This window comes from Neodiprion lecontei, chromosome 2 (genome assembly GCF_021901455.1).
Source record: "Neodiprion lecontei isolate iyNeoLeco1 chromosome 2, iyNeoLeco1.1, whole genome shotgun sequence".
Lineage (NCBI taxonomy): Eukaryota > Metazoa > Arthropoda > Insecta > Hymenoptera > Diprionidae > Neodiprion > Neodiprion lecontei.
Genome location: NC_060261.1, coordinates 32737498 through 32759507, shown reverse-complemented (window position 1 = coordinate 32759507; position 22010 = coordinate 32737498). Strand labels below are relative to the sequence as shown.

Sequence of the window (22010 nt, the reverse complement as noted above, 5' to 3'; positions counted from 1 at the left end):
CGTTTTCTAAGTGCAGACCAATGATCGCGGGTCGAAAAACTGCGGTCTCGTTTATCCGATTGTTTTCAAGTACTCCGCAAACGGAAAGAGCCGAAAGACCCGCACGCCTAGAGAAACGACTTTGCGGACAATTCACCCATTAGTCTTGCCCCATGCAGTAGGTCTGCCGGGTTAATCGAAGTCCATTGTTCACACAAGGTAACCAACCTATCTTGTCCGCGAACCCGGGAGTCCTGCATGCCACGCACGCGGTCTTCGTCCTCCTCGTCGTCTAGTGCGAATCTGCACCTGCCTTCCATGGGCGGGCGAGGAGGAGGGGGGGGGGGGGGGGGGTATGTAGGTGCCTTGGTTAGGCGGGCAGGTACGCATGATAATATCCACGTAGCACGCGATGTGTCCGCTCGCCGAGCGTGTGTGTCGGAGGAGGGAAGAGGAGAGAGAACAAGAGAGGGGAGGAGGGCTGACTACATTGTGCGTCAAGATGAGATCCTATTAGGATTACGTTAATTAATCCAATAACTCTTTTCTTGTCCCTGATTCTCTACCCCGCTACGGCAAGGTTTACACAGCGTTTCGACAATTCATAATAAAGCGCTTTGTCTCTCTCTCTCCCCCCCTCCCCGCCCGCTTTCCTCTTCTGACCCTACAGAACCGCGACGAGGGCAAGGGCGCCCGGCGAGAACGAGTTGTCGCGTGTAATATAATTTTACACACACGTGCGAAAGTCACGGGCCGATATAATACCTGCAGTCCGGTGTAACGATACAGGTATCACGTCGATGTGTGGAACGGTGAGCGTGAATCGTGGGGAAAGGTTGAAGGAGCGGTTGTAAATGGCGCCAAAATCGTCCTGGTCGTACTAGGCGGCTAGCAGAGCCAGGAGGTTGCACAGGATTGTAAACCGGAGCGAGACAGGGACGAGGCACGCCAAGTATCGAATCGCAGGACGTTGCACCGCCACCTTCAACCGCCTCTTTCCCCCCCCTCTCTCTCTCTCTCTCTCACTCTCGCTCTTCCTCTCGCTCGCTCACCCGTTCACCTCTTTCTTCTTCTCTTTCCGTCTTGCTTGCCATTTGCGTATTACATACACGATGCATACATATATATATATATTATGGGTATGTACACGGTTTTACAACCGCGTAACTCTCTGCAGCAGTCCGCCGCATCCGAACCAACACCGATTCAACCGCATAACCTGTGCGTGCGTGTATTCGCAGGTGCCCATGTGTATACGACGTACACGCAGACGTGTGTATGCATTTATAATGCAGCATTCGCGCGAAGTGGAACGATTTTTACGGATCGGGTTAAATTTTTGCACGCGTGATATCGACGTGTACGCATCGCAAATTGCAGCCGAGTCACGGAATAAGTCTAAAAGTTCTAAAGTCTTTGAGCGTTTCGATATTGTCATACAATTTTTAAGTTTTATACCGGTAAGGAAAACTTTCGACTACGTTGAGGATTTTGTTAACGACGGGAAAGGATAAGTTTACGGTCACCCGACGCTCGGTATTCAAGTGGTTATTCTTCTCCCTGCAGATGCGTACGCCATGCACGGTACCTTAGTGTATAATCGAGGTATAGGTATACAGACACGCGTACATGTCCCAGGTTAGAATGGTGTCTATGAATAATAATTACGAGGGTATAAATCCGTTGAGGGATGTGGCGACGTTGGTAAGCGGCGGGGGCAGGAGGTCGCGGATAAGAGAACGGAGAGAAAGAGCGGCGGGTGAAACGCCGAAGAAGAAGAAGGAGGAGGAGGAGGAGGAGGAGGGAGAAGGGGAGTGAAGGAGAGGCTGAAGGCGGTCTTTCATTAAAAGTCCGGAATTAATATTTTAACAAGACGCTCGTCACTTGAACGCCGTCGTGGTTCTCAACTTTCGTCGCGGCATATTTGCAAATCCGCTGGAAAATGTTGGCCACGCGATTGAAAAGAAAAAGCGATACTTGGTCCGTTAGATTTTTTATATTTTTCTATCCAACTCTCGATGTGTCGCTATCACGGTGCCGCGATATTATCTCAACTCTGCACCGCTGAACAGTACCTATGAGCGTATAAAACCACATCCCATACCGCACGATATCCCGTGTTGGTTGAGAATCACTGACGAGTCTCTCGTATTACATCCAGGATTAATATTAAATTTCACACGATGAGTGCAATTTCATTATCCCCTTCGCCTTGCCACACCAAGACTCTGCATCGCGGTCCTTCTTCCCCTGACGTATAAACTCGTACGTGCATCATGTGTGTACGTTATAGGAGTATACTTACGCGTGTGCGTTAGGCTATATATCACATTCACGAAGGAACGTGTGTTTACGGACACCTGAATCCCGGCAACTGCAGGGTGTGATTCCAAAAATCATTCCGATCCTTTTTCTACGGGAAATCGCGGTTCATTGATACACCGATTTCATCGCGATGCTCGGTCAATGCGAAATTCAGATTTCCAAACCAAAGTTACCCTCATAGACTTATACGTACATATGTCGAGGAGTGATATCTTTTTGATCCGAGATAAAATGCAAGGTGCCGAGTTGATAATTGTTGACCAACGCTGCGACTATTGAACGGAGGATAAGGTATACAGGCATAGTGTAGACGCATAGATATAGACGCATGCAGACATGGCAGACTATGGCAGCTAGTAGTAGCGAATCCTAGTCGATCAATAGTTGGCATGCGTTTGTGGTATAGGTATATATAGGGGTACGAACGTGTCTACGTATCTGTGCAACGTACACGTCGACATCCTTCTCATACGCGAACGACGGAGTAGGTATTCAAGATTCACTCGTCGCGGAACCGGCGATTCCATCGGTGAAGTGAATCGTTTCACTTTCAACTTTGCGGTAGACCCAACTCGCCCAACGTTACGGCGCGATGCCCGTCCAGGCCGCAGGTGTGTTGTCTGACGAAAATAGGTATCCCCTGTCTCACAATCAGCGAAAAGTCCCGCATTCCATGCCTTTTTCTCCGCTAGTATCAATTTTCGTCTTCCCGTGAGTCGTGTTCCAGGGTAAATAGGGAATACTCAACGGATCTCACAATCGGTCGATTTCTGAACGGCACGTGATAAACTCGCGTTAATGTTGTAACTGAAGCGTGATTCTTTATCTTGAAAATTCAACCCAGGACAAGAGTACGATTTCCGTGGCGCCAAAATTTGATCGTTAATTTTTGGTTATCCGATCGAAATCACGTCACGCACGTCGTACTATCCCCCAACCCAGGAATATTCAGGGTCCGGAATGATTTTGGTAACGAAACATATTGAGTGGATATTGTGCGCGATATTTTGCGACAGCTGCTGCACTTAGCTAGACGCGATCTGTGGACTCTCCGGACTCTGTGCGAAAAACTCTTCATTCCGATGAAAAGATGACCCAGTTGTAGTCGTACTTCTTTTCTCGGTTTAGTTTTCTGTTTGTCTTTCAATTTTATGCACGGATTCCCCGAACGTAACTCCGGGGGTGAACAATAAACGTTGTTGTTTATTTTTTTACTATATTTGTTTTTTTACATCTTCATTTATGTTTATATTTTCTACAAGGGGCTGCAATGTTACGCTTCCTCTACCGTCCTGCTACTATATGTATACACTATTCTAGTATTTCTCGGCTCCTCGTCCTTTGTTTCTATCTACTTGTATGCAAACTTTTCTCTCTGGTAAAATCCATCCTCACGACTCTTTCAGGAACCGGGCTAAAGATGTAAAAATTTTGTGATTCACGCGATATAGAATCGATGATGTTTCTTAACTGCCGTATCGAACGACAGAATTTAATATCCTGTTTCTTCGTATCTCTGTCCGAATAAGACGTAAATTCTATAAAACAATAACTAAATTTGAACAAAAAACGGCCAAGCACCGACGGGTCGAAGAGATATACATTTGTCGGGTACTTTTATATCGTAATTATTTTAAACACTATATTTTCACCACTTTCGTTGCGCATCAGTCTGACTCCGCGCACTGAAACTGAGTCAACTTTCCTGTAAATTGAATCAAAATTAACCAATTTCCGATGTTGCAACGGGTATTCCATCCCGCTCAATCCATCTCGTTTTATAGATAATCAAGTCTACGCGTATGCAGACACGGCAGCGTGTAGAGCAAGCGAAAAAAAAAAAAAACAACAAAAGAAACCAAAAAGTCAGAGATTGAAAAATTTGAAAATGTAGGAACAGTCGCGAGTGCAAAGACGCCGACTGTAGAGGATGTGGATCGAGATGAAACGAAGCTCTTGGCGGTCTAGGCCAGAGGGAGCGTCGAAAGGGCGGGGGATTCAATTATCCGATATTAAACCACCCCTAACCACGCTGGTGTGTCCGGCTCGGGTTGGAGGGTGTGCGTTCAAATGGTTGTTCCTGTCCGGCAGAAGCAGAAGTATTAGATCGAATGGACTCAATGTTGTATAGTAGTGATGTTGGCTAGCGGACGTACATGCGTACGTAAACGCACACACACAAACGCATATATAGACGCCGGAGGGTGAGCCGGATCTCACTCTCTCACTCTCTCACTCCGTTTCAGTTTCCTCCGTTTCGCATTTCGCTTTATCCCCCGCACAGTCAACCTTTGTCCTTACTCCTTAGCGGATAGCATCTTGGAATTTTCACTGCTTCGATTAAGGGAATGAACCCTGCAGCATACGTAGCGATGACCGATGTTTATACTTCCTCTCACCGAAATCTATGCTCGCTTACACTTTTCCATATCCGTGTTTTTGTTGCTCGTTTATTTTTTTGTTTTTTTTTCTTTTTTTTTTCTTTGCGTTCCAACACGCAGCTGGGATAAAAATATGCAGGCACAGTGATCGGATTGGATCGGATCGGATGTCTGAGTGTGAACGGGAATGCCATTTCTTATATACATCAGGTTTACTGTTTTAATAAAAGGAGAGATTTTGATCGCGAGTCGGAATGCAATATTTCGACGAATTCATTTGGTGGAAACATTTCTTCCCGGTGAAAAAATTCAATCAAATCCAGAAAGTGAGAGAGAAAGAGAATGGGGAAAAGGGAAAGAACGGCCAGACCTTTCATGTATATAGGTATAACCATAGGCATACACTTCCTCCTCCCCGTATACGTATATAAACTTGCGTATTTATATTTGCGAGAATATATCACGAGTTATTGCATGTTTTAATCCTGTGTCTTTCTTTGGATTTCAACGCTGGTTCCTTTTCTCCTCCTCGCACGTACCGGATCGTATTATATACACTGTAGTATTTGCAGTGTAATTTTCAGAGCTATTTACGCAATTTATTTGAGTAAATTCCAATGATATATAATGTTCATGGTAATTCCCTTGCTATTGTCGAGATTTGAGTCTTCGCTGCTGCAGCCGAAGACTATTCCATATATATATGTACATAAGTTTATACACGTATAGCATCTGCGCAGAGGTAGATGGAATTTTTTCATTTCTTGCCTGACCGATGCCTGCAATTAACACCTGCTCCCCCCCCCCCCCCCCCCCCCGCCCGCCACGTCCGAGTGTTAATTGGTAGATATTCCAAGGCATGTGTGTAAGATTACGGAAAAAATGCAGCGAGGCAAGTTAACACGTTCGACATTCTTTCGAACGGGAAATAAAACTTGGGTGTTTTGTTGTTGTACGTATACGATCACCAATTTTTCCCTTCGTCGTTAGTGCAGTTCTGATTTATATATGTCGTGGAATTATCGTTTATTTGATTCAGTCATGCGCTGCAGATCGTTCACGTGTGTTTATGTAAGAGCAATTTACCGTATACTGGCACCAAGTCGCACCGAACGATAAGCACCGAGTCATCGGGGTATCAATTTGATCTTTTTATTTTCAATGAAAAAAATATGTATAATAAATTGTGTATCGTTACCGCGGAGAGTTGTATTCTCTATACTGCGGGCGAATCAGACATTGATTGTGAGTTGAGATAATTAACATGCTTTTGACGCGATTGGTCCTGTTTATTGCCGTATTACGTAATTTAGTTTCACCGTATACAGTTACTTTGGGTGGGAAAGGTGAAAAAAAAAAAAATTAATAAAAAATCATTCGTGACACTTTCGAGCGTAGGAATTCACGTGGGATAATATTATAATACACACTTTGTAAGCGTCGATGATTTTGAAAGTTTTTACGAACCAGTTTTATTACGCCACCGAAATTCGATATCCTTCTGTCGAAAGTGTTGACGTTTAGAAAAAATTTTATGCCAGATTGATGAAGGCTCTTTTATCAGATGGTGTGCAGAGAACGTTCGTTATTTAAAATCCAAGCAGAAGTTGACACTGTTTATTTTTCATCGTTTATTACATTTGAATCTCGGCATATTTATCATTTTACATGTATATACTTTTTGTAATAAAAGTCTGTTGCTTGCTGCGGAAAATTCTTTTCAGACATGATTTTAGGTTTTTTTCATTTAAAGCAGCTTTCGCCGGGTGATGAAGAAAATTCATCTCTATCGCAGCGGTTGGGAGAAAAATGTTTTTGTACATCGAACGAATGTTGAGCTTGCGATCAATAATTAATAATCCTTTCATTTTTATCAATTAATTTCTTTTAATTACGAAACTCAATCGCGCCGAGCAGCACAATACCGAGTTTTTTGATTTTCAGATTTTACACAATAATTATTGAATATTGCTGAGAGTCAGAATTTTTTCCGAATCAATGCGTCCAATCAGGAACATGTGGCGTGGACTGGCTCCGCGGCATTTGTGTTGTGTTATTGAATACTGATGGCAAAAAAGAAGAAGAAAAAAAAAATCAAATGAACAAGAGGACGAAACAGACCGCAGTTTGGCTGTGGCTACACTTAATTAACTCGTCAAAAATTAATTGCCCGTTGCGACGACTAATTACTCGGGACGGACTGTTGAAACGAAGCCAATACATGATGAAAAAGCTCAGTCCCAAAAACAAGCGGTCATAACTTAAAAAAAAAAACAAAATGATTATCACTTTAGTTTATAACATTCTTCATTAAATCGTAAAATACGTTCTTTTTCAATTTTGGCTCCACACGGGTAAACGAAAAAATCGATTATTCATTACCGTCAATCGATTATACCAAATACAACCGTGAAGGTAAAAAAATCTTGTCGCGCATAAAAACGGCGAGCGAGTAAAAAAAGGATTTCGCGCTTAAGTGAAAAATTGTGTCTGCGAGTTAAGTTTTATCGTTCTGTCGAATAGACATAATTATCTTTACATATATTATGCCCACCTATTAATAGTCGTCGACTCGATACAAGTGATAGTAGGCGGCACGTGGGCAACAATTGGCCGCAGCAGCGTCCAACCATTCGTCCGTGTAATTGCAACTTTGATTAACGAAAGGTGCCGACAATCGTATAATAATGCAGGCTAAGAAATGGGGAAATGAAATTAATTGCTAGAGTATCAGGCTGGTTAAATATTACATCGATTTACATATTGGGCTGCAAATATAAGAAAATAATAACGATAACAGTAATTATACAAGTAATAAACGTCGTCTTATCCTCTAGATCGGAATAAAATTATTATAACACCATAAATGACGGACGTTATTACATACCGGCTTAACGCTTAGTCGACACGAACTGCAATTCGTTATTCCCGTTTGTCAATGTTACTTTATTTCGAAAATTGACAAATTACGCGGCTGTGCCGGGGCGTGCAGGTCGAATTGTGTACCTACGGGTGTATTCGTATCGTATATGAATATGGTATATATTTAGTGGCGCGACTCGTTGCCGCCAGGCAGCGTCATCGAGGAGTGATTGATTTCATGATACCGGTTAATGAGCTTGTACCAGTTAAGACGCTGTTTAATTTGACTTTTAATTTCGTGTGCCATAACTCTCTCTCGCCTCTCTCGACTCGCTCGAACGTTCTCATGCTGCCTCTGCAATCGCTCGCGCTCTTCGCTCTCAGACTCGTCGCGAAGAAAAACATGACGGTATATAGGTATACGATACATGGCACACATTGCATCGTACATGAGTATATGCAAGCTGACTCGGAGAACACAGGTCGCTGTCTTTAAACCTTCACGCACTGTCGCACTCTCCGAGAGAGAGAGGGAGAGAGAGGGAGAGAGAGAGACAGAATTTGCGATATCCGAATGCTCTTTTCGACACTTTCTATTTCAGCGCTAATTGATTTCTGCATTCGTAGGTACTTTAATTAATTGCACTGTGTGTGAAAAGTACGCGGTCGAGGTGCCGGCGTGCCGCACCCTGTAAACTTTGTTAATTCCTGATTCATTTACAAACGCTTCGTAAGGAAACTTGTATGATACGAAAAGTGCGATATGCATCGGAGGACTCTTAATTGAGTTCCGTGCGCAAAGCTGCGGATCATGTAATTGCATCGATAAGATCGATATATGACGAGAGATTGAATGATCGCGATTAATACTTAGTCATTCGTTCGTTTTACTCTCATTTATTTCACCGGAAGGATAATGACGAGAAAAAGAAACACACAGGTATAATGTACATATATATTGCCCATATATATATATATATATATATATGTATGTATGTATTAAAATAAAATTCTTCTTTCATGACTAGGAAGATATTTCACTGCGGGTTTTGAAAAAAAAAAAATGGTCGATTTTTTTGAACTGGTCTAGTATGTATATATGCATATGTGCATATGTGGAACGTGTATATAACGGGTATTGCAAAATTTTTTCTTATTTCTTTTTTTTTTGGTGTATACGTTGTGTTCAGCAAGCAAATGCTTGGACTTTGGACTTTCCAGGTGCGCCGTGAAAGTTCATTAGAGCGAACGATGGACACGTACATTAATCAAGGTTTTAATTACCTCGGCGTGTAGCTACGTCTAACTAAAAACTAAACATACCTACCTACCTACCTATAACCTACCTAGCCAGGCTCAAGCTCCAGCTCTAATTAAAGCTGTTATCGAGTCCAGAGATTAAAACTTGCTCGTGTTAACTGACACCAGTGGACCTACATACGCCCGGGTATGGCGATATGCTTCGGGTCCTTTCTCAAAACTTGGTTGGAATTGAAACGATGTAATCGGGGATAAGAAAATCTGCAAGGGGTAAAAAAATTGGCGAAGCTGGAATTGTAGCCGACATAGGTATGCAGTTAAACCTACGTATCTGTGAATTGTGCGTATAATACAACGGAAGAGTCATTCCGAGTTTTTCTCTTTTTTTGTCGACTTTCACTTGCCGGAGGTGCTAAAAGGTTTCAAGACTTATCGCGTCGATTTTCTTCATTTCAATGATTAGACACGCGTGTGTTTTCGCACCGTTTTCTCACCTGTCATTATACCTACTCGCGCATAGTTGTTCAGCTTTTTTGCAGACGTGCGATGAACGCGCGTTACCCATTTCGTTCCTTCAACGTTACCCTTTCCGGGGAAAGGTGGAAAGAAAAGCAAAGAGATGTTTCCTTGCCGAGTTTCTGTCTTTCCAAGGGGAGGAAAATCTTCGATTCGCGTATAATGTTTACCACGCATTCGCGCGGTGGTAAAATGCACGCGGCTATATCTGCCGGCTTCGGTGAAGATCATCTTTTATACCTATACCTATACCTGCACCGCATGCAACAGACGATATTAAGACATCTTGTCCCTCGGGCAAGCAGACACGCTATAAACTAGAGGAACAGAGAGAAAGCTGTGGCGAAGAGGAGAGGAGAGGAGAGGACGGGGTGGTCGGGGTGGTTGTTCCCAGTAAAATCCACAAATCACCGAATAAACCAGAACAATGACGCGATGGCGTGGCGTGGGCGCTGCGGGGGAATCCCCGGCTTACACCATCCCGACACCGCGATTCTATCTCTACATCCATACCTATACGTGTGTATCCTCACCCGCGTTCTACATACATACCCCCGATGCTCCTAAGCACACATACGCCGTGTCCCATACGGAGTTGAACCAAGTTTCGTCCTCATTCCTGATTGCGTTTGGAAATGGATTCTTGCGCTGTTGATACCTACGTATAAAAACCGCAACGCACATCCGTTTGGGTGCGAGTACAAAGCTTTTCTTATTTTTTCTCGAGTCAGCGTCTTGTTTACCTAGTCTTTGGTTTTTAATTTCGCGTAGGTATGTATGAAATCACACAAGAATTAACGTGGTGGTATTACAGACGCGATGTAATACACGGATACACGTTTATATGGCCGGTGGATTTCACAATTAATGAATTTATCTTACCCGGACACTCTGTATAAGGTATGCGGGTAACCTGCACGTCTACATGCCTGCGTTTTAGTCAGATAAATATATATATATATGTATATGTATACACGCACCCACGTTTGCCTCATATCTATAACACGTATGAACCCGTCGACGAGTTTCCCTGCTGCAGAGAGAGAGAGAGAGAGAGACTGCCTGACGATAAATTTGTCGACGAGGTCAATAACAGAGGCCCGTTTCTGTGATTTAACGACAACAGAGCTGCCGCTGTTCTCGTACTATTAGGTTGTTAAACCCTTTACTTCGTTCAACGCAGTGCGGCGGCCCCCGACTACGACTGCTGCTGCAATATGAGGCATCGCGTTTTCACTTTTCATCCGTTATACACGTTTTTATGATTACACTTATTTACCACTTTTTTCCGTCCCGAATTCCTAACCAAGAATCGTCCTCGGGGCGATTCATTGGGTGGGGGTGAAATCTTGGAAGGATCGATATTTGGAATGGCCGGTATATCAAATTTTCAAAGATGCAAAAATATAATAACGTGAGATGAATTGTTCGAAATCTAGATTGTGGAATCTGGAAATCTGGAAAACCGGGAAGAGTCGGAGAATTTTGAACATAACACTGGAATTCCGAGTTTGTCGAAGAAACAAACTCGTTCTTACGTAAAATACTGTCGATCTTGAGAAGAAAACAAATTGCATTTAAGAAATCGTAGGATGTCGTTTGTGAATTGGTAGGCAGACAATAAGTTAGTTATTAAGTAATGCCGAACGTATTAGTATTAATGTGTGAAAAAATTTCATTAATCAGCGTCATGTTTTTTGAAAGCTTACTGGAAAAATCCTATTTTCAAGCTGGAATACCCGGAAAAGTCAAGGAATTTCAGATTCCAAAAAGTGAACGAACCCTGAGGTTTATCTCGCCTAGTTTCATCGCCAACCATTCACAGGATAGTCCAACTCGAGTATAGTAAATTTTTTCATCCAGTCTTGCGCCAGAATAAAATTGCTTCTGAAATTTTTTCATCAATTATAATTACTTGGTAGTAAAAACACAAATTCCCTACTAGATTTATACGCATGCATAAAATCGTACGATGCTTATAACTCTATCGTATACCTGAATCTTCACTTATAATACCACATGCAATGCAGATGAAGAAGCGAATGAAAAATATATTGATTGACTCGTCAGGAATAAATTAGCAACGACGCGACGGTCTCGCTTCGGTCGTGTAATATACATGTACCTGCAGCCGCATATCACGTTTTTACGAGTCTTCGGGAATCTATTACTGCAGTCCCCATGGGAAAATGATTCCCGTATAATGTGACGTAATATTGTCCCTCCCCGCACCGCGCGGTGCCCACTCGACTCTTATCGGGTCCATTACAATCGCGTAAATGCCAATCGTTGTGAGAGTTATCGATCACCTTCGATACGTTGTAGTTAACCGTTGCCAATAAACCTGCGTGGCTTATATACGATTGCCGTGAAACTCGGCTCTTCGTACAGGACGACAACGACGACCGTCGACTGTCTCTAAGCGTTGATTGTAGTCAAAGCGTAAATTGTGATTAGAAGTTTATCGCCGCTTGCCTCGTGATTTTTTGATTTACGATTTTTCGATGAAGTTGTCGATGCTAGAATCAGGCCGGAAACTTACTTACAGACATTGTTCAGCGAATCCGACAATCACGCGCATCGCTGGTTTCGAAAATTGCAACGTCCGTTGAAAATGTAAAGGAATTTTTTGTAAAAACTATTTACAGGCAGAGACAGAGACGCGACGAGCGACAAACTTTGTGCTGTAGGTGTACAGAGTTATCCTGGATTACACGAAGAAGCGAACACCGATTGGTAACCCGGATCTTTGACCATGGGACTCCGGGGGTTACGATCGGTCTCTCCGGAGAGTGGAAATGACCGATCATTAGAGTCAGTGAACCGACGCCCTGAGAAACCTCGGGATAGGTATTTACCGGCACCTACCTGAAATAATTCAAATACGTTTACTGCAGAATACCGATGTTCGTTGTCGTTTTTGTTGAATTTCTTTCTTTTTTTTTTCTACGACGTTCGATTCTTCTTCCCCCTTCTTCTTGTGCTTGTTTCTTTCGTTCATTCCCATATCCAGCCGAGTCATGTCTGTATAGATACGCGGTCATCGAGCGACAGGCGAATAATCCTCGATGTGTCCGTGGGGGGAAACCGGGGGGATGATCCTTGTGGGAAGATAACGGGGAGAGCGAGAGACTCGAAATAGTCGGTAAAGATATGGATCGGCAGTAGGTACGGAGAGAGCGAAGAAGGGGGAAAAAGAGGAGAGCAAGAAACGAGGGGCGATGAGAAGAAAAGAAACAAAGACAAACTGACCGAATGACTGACTGACGGAGTGATCGGTGATCGATTTTATACCCGTGTACGCGATCCAACGCTCTATAAGGTCTTCCGATGTCACACACGGGTCCCGATCGAGAGGGGTCAAAAGTCACGAGACAAATTGTCCCGGGACGGAATACGAATTTAACCAACGGAACAGGGGGCTGCGGATAGCTATTATTCTCGATCATTATCGCAGCTGCTGAGAAATGACGAGCGAGACTCTGTATCAGCTCCCGATGCATCCGGTTGTCGGAGTTGATTTAGAAACGAAGAAAATAACTTTACTACCGTTGATTTTACACCTTTCGTGGTGAAGAGCGAAGATTCCAAGGACTATGTAACGTAAGGGTCCGGCAGAATCCTGAGCTTCGGCTTTATCGAATGGCGCCAACCATTTTTGGGGTGGATTGGCAGGCTGCCGCGTGCATTTTGTACCGATATTCGTAAAATCCAATAAACCGCAAAAGGCTATCTGTCAGCGTAAAAAATCGCTTCCGATCCCGTTACCTGTTGTACAGTACAAACAGCAGCGCTAGATCATATCACGGTGTCGCGCGTCAAACGGTCTGACAAAACAGAAATGGCGTGAATTCAATATGTCCGGAATCATGCTACAGGATCCAGATTGTCGCTGGTGATATTCACGTTTCACAACATTATTCCCGAGCCGCACGAGACCATTGGCATGTACAGTGTGTACTCAGTCAACGACAAATGTAACAAGTGGAGCAACTGCACCATTTACGATCTAACTTTCCGACGAGTGTCGATGTTGTCTCGTCGATCACGTTACGTTCTCGGATTTGAAGTATACTTATATATATATATATATATATATATATATATATATATATATATATATATATGTGTAATCCTGATTGCCGGGAACTGCGAAAAATGTTCGGTATAGAGAAAACGTGACGAGTTTTCAAACTTTTGAATACGAATAATTGAATAGTTGCTGATAAACGGTAAAATTACTGCCGCTATTTTTGCGATCTATCAGATTTACAGACCGCAGGTTAAAATAAGTTTCGCTACAATCGAACCTCTAAAGTATGAGATGCGTTCGATTGGTTACCAAGGCAGTTGGGTCACCGTCAAAACGAACGTTCCGTCGGCGATAGGTCACTTAATTAGGAAATTTTCACTGATATGAAAATTTACGTGGAAGTATTTCGCAACGGCGTCGGTCAACTTCCAAGTCCCATATCGCTGACGGCGACCTCCGAAAGGCGGCAAGTTCGGAACGTTTGCGTACGTCGTATCTGATCATTCCGATTCGAATTGTCGCCTTACACAAAGGGGTACTTAAGAGCATTCTGGATCTGTCATTAGGCGGTCTGAGAAGGAAGGCGACATGTTCTAGCACACGTCACCTGCTAAACCAGGTGACACGACGAGGTTGTGTCGTTGCATGCACACGTTGCGCCGCCGGCTAGCTTTCCGAATCGTATAATTGAACCATTGTTGAGAGTCCAGGTGGTCCAAGCTTGGATTATCGCCAACCACAATGCGACGGCTGACAGAGATTGATTAGAGATTATTTATATGACCGGGAACTATCCAACCGATTATAGAACGATAGTGCAGCGGTTCGTTCGTTTCTAATCCTCACAGATATGTACTTTATATATTATTGCGGTGCTTTACCGTATCGCCTAAGTAATTTTCTGTATAATTTCGTAACTCATGGACGAAGGGGTCCGATGGTGGCTGATGTCATTTCAAAATCACCGACAAAAGTTAAACCGAATCTACGTGCGGAATCGCTACGATCTAGTTTGACACTTGTTAGTTTTGAATAATAATACCGCTCTCACGATGTTCGAGCCGATCGCTTATCGTTCTACGAGATTCGTTTCTCTCGTTTAAATTAGTTCTTTTTGTCGTTGTTTTTTTTTTTTAGGAGGGGCAGGGGGGCGGGGGGATGCCATTTTGACCGACTATAATCTTCCCGCTGCGCCGTGCGTTACACGTGTTTACATGTCACGGATATTAAGTCAGATGAGAATTTTTAGAACCATGTTTGATGACCAGAAGTGACGGACCGATTGCTCAAACAGTTTCTAAAACTCGCTTCTATGAATACGCCTTTTACACAGACCGATAAGTCGGTATACTCGAAAGCACGGGGTCAGTTCGACGAACGGAAGGCGGCGGAATGTCGCCGCTGGAGAATTCGTCAGTCGTAGAAAAACTACACGTCTCGGTATCTACCTCTTCCAACAAACTCTTTAATTTTTAATCTCCTACCGGATTGCTGCAGGTGTCGACTACCATTACCGCGGCAATATCGTTCCTCGACTGCTCCTGCAATGTTTGAAGAGATCACGGGTGTATTTGTGACGCACAAGGACCTTATTCATTCGTCGAACGGTTAGACGCGCGCGGACTTCTTATCGATGCGGTGCTTTAACGCCAGATAACGGTCACTCATGCCTTCGGCATCTCACTACTCAGGTTCACAAGTTGACGAGTTGACGAGTTGACGGTGCGACTGGAAATCTAAATTTGCACCAAGTCGTCGAATGTCGCTGTAGTTTTTTTCTTATCTCTGTTGCCTAGAAATTAAGTGACGTTCTACGGTTTAACTAGAAATTACTGCAACATCCTTCTGCAATTTCAGTCATCGCGCGCTTTTAGACCCTCTCACGTCATCGGGCTCAAAAGTTCCGGACCGTTTTGAGTAGGTGTCCAAAAAGTACGAGGCTGAAGTTGGTAACGTTAACGTAACGATACATCAGGAGAAAAGATAATTATTGGGCTTCAGAATCAGTCTATATTTTGTTTATATTCGTTTACACTAAATTTTAGAAAATCACAAAGGTGCAAATTAGCGATTTCTCCTAGACATGCATCGTTACAGTAACGTTACTAATTTCATTCTCATCAAAAAATATGGTGGCGGATTTTTGCGAATCCAGTTCCCCCCTCTGTAACAATGATCCAATTTGAAATTTCCACCGAATGACAACACGCCAATTTTTCCCAGGTAGCTCGGAATTTTTTCTCTTCCTTCACGCGGTCCAATTGCAAGTGGGTACCCACGCGTTGATCACCGAGTAACCACTTAATCTCTGCATGGCGTTGCAGTTGTAGCCTGCACCCACACGGTACGCGTTTATACGTGCAAGCCGAGTCACACCCACGCCTCGATTTCCTTACCTTGTACCTCGATGCACGATTTACCCGCGACCGATGCAGGGACAAATTTCTAGCGTTATGGTGTGCCGTAATATCCTGGTGATATCTTGCAGATCTTTGCTCGAGAATTACTTCGATCTTCGATGCATTATATAGATATGTATATATAGATATGTATATATACATATATATATATATATATTTGTTGCGGCCGTTGATCTCTTGCGGGGGTTAACGACCTGGATGATCGTTGACCTTACACCGTTGCAGAATCGGCGTGGAATTTTTCAATACGAACAGCGCATTCGGCGTACATTAGCGATTTTTATTACCTCGTTCTTGGCGGATCATTGCAATTTCCGCATCTTACTTTAAATACAAATTTCTTTCTTTTTTTCATTCTTCACTTTTATACTCTGTCACGTTACAACATATGGCCTTTATTCGAAACGTCTTGTTGTGCAAACTCAAGTTGACCATTTGCAGTTTCATTTACGGTAAAAATTTTTTACTATCGGTTCCTTCTTTTTTTCTTTCTTCTTCTTTTCCAAAACATTAAATCTTGATGTACGCAGACGGTTTTTATTATGATCATACATCCACCGCTTGTCTCTATAAGAGGATCAATTTTGAGGGGATCAAGATAGTATCTAGAAGTTGAGAGTGGAGCCCAGGGAACAAAAAATCGGTTAACTAACAGGTGGCAAAGTGTTAGGAGGCATCATCTTAATTCTGCAGAAGGGAGATATTATACGAGAAAGAATATAACTCGATTTTGACGTACGTACGCGTATCTAGATCGCGTCCATTTGTAACAGTTTAGTTTATTCGTTTGTCGTTTTACGAATACAAGCGTTTTTACCATCGTTAACGTTGTTATCTCCAGGCTTTTATCCACGCTAGTTAATTATCAAGTTTCACGTTACCGTGCTGCTGCAGCTGGCAACTTTCTCTGACACGGTTAGGTAACTTGACGACCTCTTGAGCTTTGTTGCAGAAGTTGGCAAGTGTGCGTTTGTCATGACTAACAAATCAACGTTAACAAGTCATTGCTTCGCAGCAAACAGCGACGGTTTTTAGACACATACATGCGTACGAGTCAAAAACACGGTTTATCAAAAGAGGAACATATACGCACACGTCATGTGTACAAAAAATAATAGATGGGTAAAAATTGAATTCTGATTATTCATTACCAATCTTCCGGTCGTATTTTTACCTGGGCTTCCCAGGTGCCTTCGGCCAATAAATATATATAAATACATAAGGCGACCGATACGAATGACACGTATAACGCAGTCGCCCAAACACGCTAATTGATGGTACCAATTAAAATCGTACAAAATTGAGCCTGATTAATTTTTATTTTTTCTCTTATTTTTGTAACCATCGATTTAACGGTGTTATTCAGTTTATTTTTAACGCGCTCTTATTTCAGGCCGATATTATTCGATCAACGGTCAGTGGGATTTACAATGCTGAACAACCTCTCCAAGTCGCCATAAGAAAACAAGCCGTGAGATAGGATGTTCGAGAATGGTGAGTTTTTATTACCTACTGTTATACACACGTTCATACACCAAGGATTTTCTACGAAATTAATGAAAATTCAAAACAGTCCGATATAATTTCCATGTCTGTTTCGACAGAGCGTCGTTACGTCCGGTGTGTCCGGTCATTTCTATACGTAGGGCATAACACACGTGTAATCGGACGTACGCGTCGATGCGATTGTGTAATTACCGAGTGGAATTTCGAACGGGGCGATGTGCTTGAGAGTGAGCTAGTTTTTGAGGGAAGGGGCGTGGGTACCTAATATGTGCGCGCAAGAGGCCTACGGTACAACCTCGCTAATGGAAAGAGGCGATTGGCATCTATTCAACGATCTAGATACAGATGAGACACCTTTATGGTGCATTGCTAATTACATTTATTACTAGACTAATTACACAAGCATCTCTGATCGTTCCGTCACTTCTCTTCTCGTCAATTTCGTTGCTGAATTAAACTTTTTAGAAGCAGCTCTAATTGCAAGTCGACGGTTATTATGTAATACAACTCGGAGCGGATTAAGACATTCACTGAATTGTAGGGGGTCACTCAAGAGGATCGAGTCTCGGATGGTATAAAAATATTTTGACTGAATAATTTCTGAAAAAAATAACGCACCGATTCTCATACATGCCGAAAGATATTCGTTCAAATTTACGGCACGAACACACGTGTATAAACGCCTTGTTCGTGAATATTTAATTATTCCATCAAAATGGTAATTAACGAAATCATTCTCGACCTTCCCTCGGGCAAATAATGAGAATCATCGAAACTGTGGAAGAGGAATCTTCGCTATCCTTTTCTCTCGTGTAGTACTTGCGGCAGGTATGAAGTCGGCATTGGAAGTACACACCTTATACTAAGAACCTGAAGTGACGGTAAGGGGGGTGACCTTGGCCGGCGAGGATTTTAATTAGAACGTTAATTATTTTAATCGGGTTGTTTGCGCAATTATTCCTGCACCGTGTTGAATAGCGATCAGAATCTGTGCCGCTGCGCGAGTCTCGTAAATCAGGCTGACGGCGGTGGCACGTTTAAATTACGTCTTGGATAACGTTTGCTCATTTTATTTATCTTATATTTATTATTATAATTAACTTAATTTTTTTTTTATACTCAATTTCTATTTTTATTCACGTCTAATATACTATCGAAATGTTCTATCGGTTATACACACGTGTATATCTTATGCATATATTAGACCAATTCGGGATAACTTAATCGTTGAAGAAAGTCTGCGATTTGTATGTTAATCGACTCGTTTTAACATATTATTACCTTCGTATACTTGTCTGATCGAATTTGCCACTTACGATGAAATTATCGTATCCGTTCAACCGATTCGATTTATTCTATACAGCAACTTTAACGGTAAACACGACTTGGAATAAGTCTTGAAATTTATATTATATTACGATTATGATAACGATAACATATTACATCCGGATGACATTGAACTAAATAGAAGCAACGGTATTTGATATGATATTCGCGCCAAGTAAAAATTTCGCAAGAGTTTGCGAAAAATTCGCTCTACCAAAATCGTAATTATTCAATAAGATTTGTTTGCGCTCGGAAGTGATTCGAGCCCGTCACTGATATCGTCACGTCGTCGCCGGTCGTCTACGTACAGTACCTACCTATATAGGCAAAGGGAAATGAGAATGAATGTAATAATATATTTAATATTCGCCGGGACCCCGCTCCTCGTTCTCTCGCTCTTCTATTCCGCGGGTATTATACGAGAGCCAGCCAATATTCTCGCCCCATTCATCCGAAGGGCCTTTAACCAGGGCGTTCAAAATGCACCGACATTATTTCCGGTGTATCCGCGCGACGCGCACGAAGAGGGGGTTAAAAACCGAACACAGAAACCGAAGGTTGTTTCAGGAAAAGTTAGTCCCAGCTTAACCCCGACATATACATTATTTTTACACGTCGATCGGACGTTGTTAATAACAAACGGACAATCCGCTGTAAAACATCACCTCGTATTACGAACCATCGTATTTTCGCTAAGAATCCTTAGCTACAAGGTATGTACCTACAGGCAATACGCCGTACATCGTGTGATAGAAAATTTGTCTGGCACGCAGGGAAAAGCGAGTGTAAGGAGGATGTGTGGATTTTTACGAGAAAACCACTTCCAGGCTTCCGTGTATACCGTATATACCCACACTTCGTCCCTTGCTCTCTTCCGTATCTCTCTTTTTCTCTTCCTCTCAGCTCTGCCCTCCCTTAGCGTTCCGCCCTCTGTGTTCTTCGATATTAGTTCATACATCGCGCTGGTAAACATGCAGCCGAGAGTGTAAAGTGTGCGGGGGATGGTGGAGGGGGTTGCCCGAGGTGGGGTTGGCACGTATTTGATGTAAACTGCATGCCCTTCTCCCCTCCCCACCCGGCCGCCATCCACCCCGTTCCCCCACAACCCCATTGCCGACCAGAGCATATTGAATCTTATGAATTTCCGTTTCGTGCGTAGAGCTACACAGCCTGCCCGGTTGCAAGCCCAGGGAATTTCATTTCGAACAATTTTTATTCCCACAAAACCTGCAACGCTACCGTACACAACACGCTCTTCTTCCCCACCGTTATAACGCAAACTCTTTCAGTTTTCATTATACTGCACGGGGTATACTAATATCTGCATTATACGTCGTGCAACGTAATTGCGATAATATTTTTTTTTTCATCTCATAAAAAAAATACTCCAACATCCAAGATTTATCAAAGGATCGAAGTGTTTTTGTAACCCTGTAATACAAATGGTCGATCGTCTTGTATTTTACAATTTAGATCCATATTGAAAATGTATTTAAATATGCATCGTTCTTGTGATGATTGTAAAATTCAATTTGTGGATATGTAATTTATGAGCTCGTGTAGTCGTTTTAATTTTTTATTCCGCGTCGAACTTGATCGGTATAATGTAATATAAATTATAGATAGGATCTGCGATTGTATTTGAGATTTTTTTGTTCTCCTGTCAATTTATAAAAATATTCTTTTTGGAAAATTTATGGGCGTAGTTTTTTCGAATCCTCGAGTATTTTAGCGGCAAACACGTGGGTCGATTTTTTCGCGAGTTTAGAGTCGGCGTTTCTCACATGCGTCGAGCTTATGACGTTGGCTCTTCGAGTCTCTTTTGGCCGCGAGAATGAATTACGCGCCCGGCGGAGCGGTGCTTCCGCTGCAACCAGCAACCAGCGGCGGCCGCAGTCTTTCAGTCGGCTTCTTGATTTACGCCGTCGGGGCGTTCCTCGTCGTACGGAAGCCTCAATTAGTTTATTAATTATTAATAAACAACACCGCTCTGCCCTGCCTTTGCACACCTTTGTCAAGATCCATTATTTCACCCCGCGTATGTATATATACAGAGCTGCGCTTGTGATTCAGGCGCGCGGTGCGTTATGCTGTCTGAAGGTTCAAGGGGATCAAATTAAAGACAGAAATTTAGTAAACAACAACATCGCCCTTCCGCCACACGTGTATTATGTCACATGACGCGATACGTACGAAAAATGAACATCGGTTGAATTAAACAACGAGTTGCGGCGTAAGAAAGTTTCGTGCAGGTGAAAAGCTTTCCGAATCTCTTTTTTTTTTATGCATCATATATAATTGCCATTTTTTCTATCGCCTGTGGACTTTCTTTAATTTTGTTTGTATGTTGAAAAATTGGGATCGATGGTACAACATGATGGAAAGAAACGATCTCGTTTCATAATTAATTAGAAAAGGAGAAGAAAAACTTGTGTGAAATAAAAAATCGGCACGGAATCGCAATATTAAATCCAGCGTTGAAAAGACTTGGTGAAAACGACGGGGCATAAAAATATGCAAAAACGTTGAAAAATATATTATAGACGAACGAACGATGCCTGCGTTTCTGCAATGTCCTCGTAAAATATTACAACGCGTTGCTTGCGTACCTGCGGTAGTATTATCTATAAGTATACTTTTATGCAATATCTGTACCATAATTATACTACAGAAAATTATAGAAGAAAAAGAAATAAATGGAAGTTTAGTACGAAAATTCTTTACCCTCTAATTTCATTCAACCGGATTAAGTGTGGTGTAGGTAATATATCTAAGAATAAGGTATAGGTAAGACCGGGGCAGTACGGACCTCTCAGAAAATTTTTTATATTGGGATATTATTACAGGTTTGTTTAATATATGTTGAATTGAAGTATGCAATATTCTTTTAATACAAAAAAAATTTTTTTTTACATTTTTGCAAATGATACTCACGGTAAAGGCCAGTCGCTCTAGAATATAATTTTTTTTTTATCATACATATCGATAGATAATCAATGATTTATTTAATAGAAGTAGAATTAAGAGATGCAGCGTTACTTCAAAAAAGAAAAATTTTTAAATTTTTGGAAGGGTCCATCGTGCCTTGGAATTTTTTTTATCTTTAGCTATGGGAAAATAATGATGAATTTGTTCGAGATAAATCGAAACAATTTATACCCAGTGCTCAAAAGCCACAAAAATAATCAGAGGCTCAGGGGGTTCTACGTGCCCCGGTCTCCCCTATATATAAAATTAGGTTTCGAGTTTCATTAATTCTAACGGCACGTGCGATATTACCACTCGTGATTAGATCTATTTTTGTCAATAAGGATACGTACGGAAAATATTCAGACTTATCGGCGGCGAAGAGTCACTTTTAACGCATGTTTTAAATTTTAAATCGAGGGTACCGGGTCAAGC

At 42.3% G+C, this 22010-nt stretch overlaps 1 long non-coding RNA gene across 1 annotated transcript in view; it reads left to right on the top strand.

The window, feature by feature from the left end:
• The window catches only part of LOC124292797, a 160238-nt gene that overhangs the window by 26258 nt on the left and 111970 nt on the right, over positions 1-22010 (top strand). The window contains exon 3 of the long non-coding RNA XR_006902720.1: positions 17170-17270. This is a non-coding gene — a long non-coding RNA (uncharacterized LOC124292797). The remainder of the gene's footprint in view (positions 1-17169; positions 17271-22010) is intronic.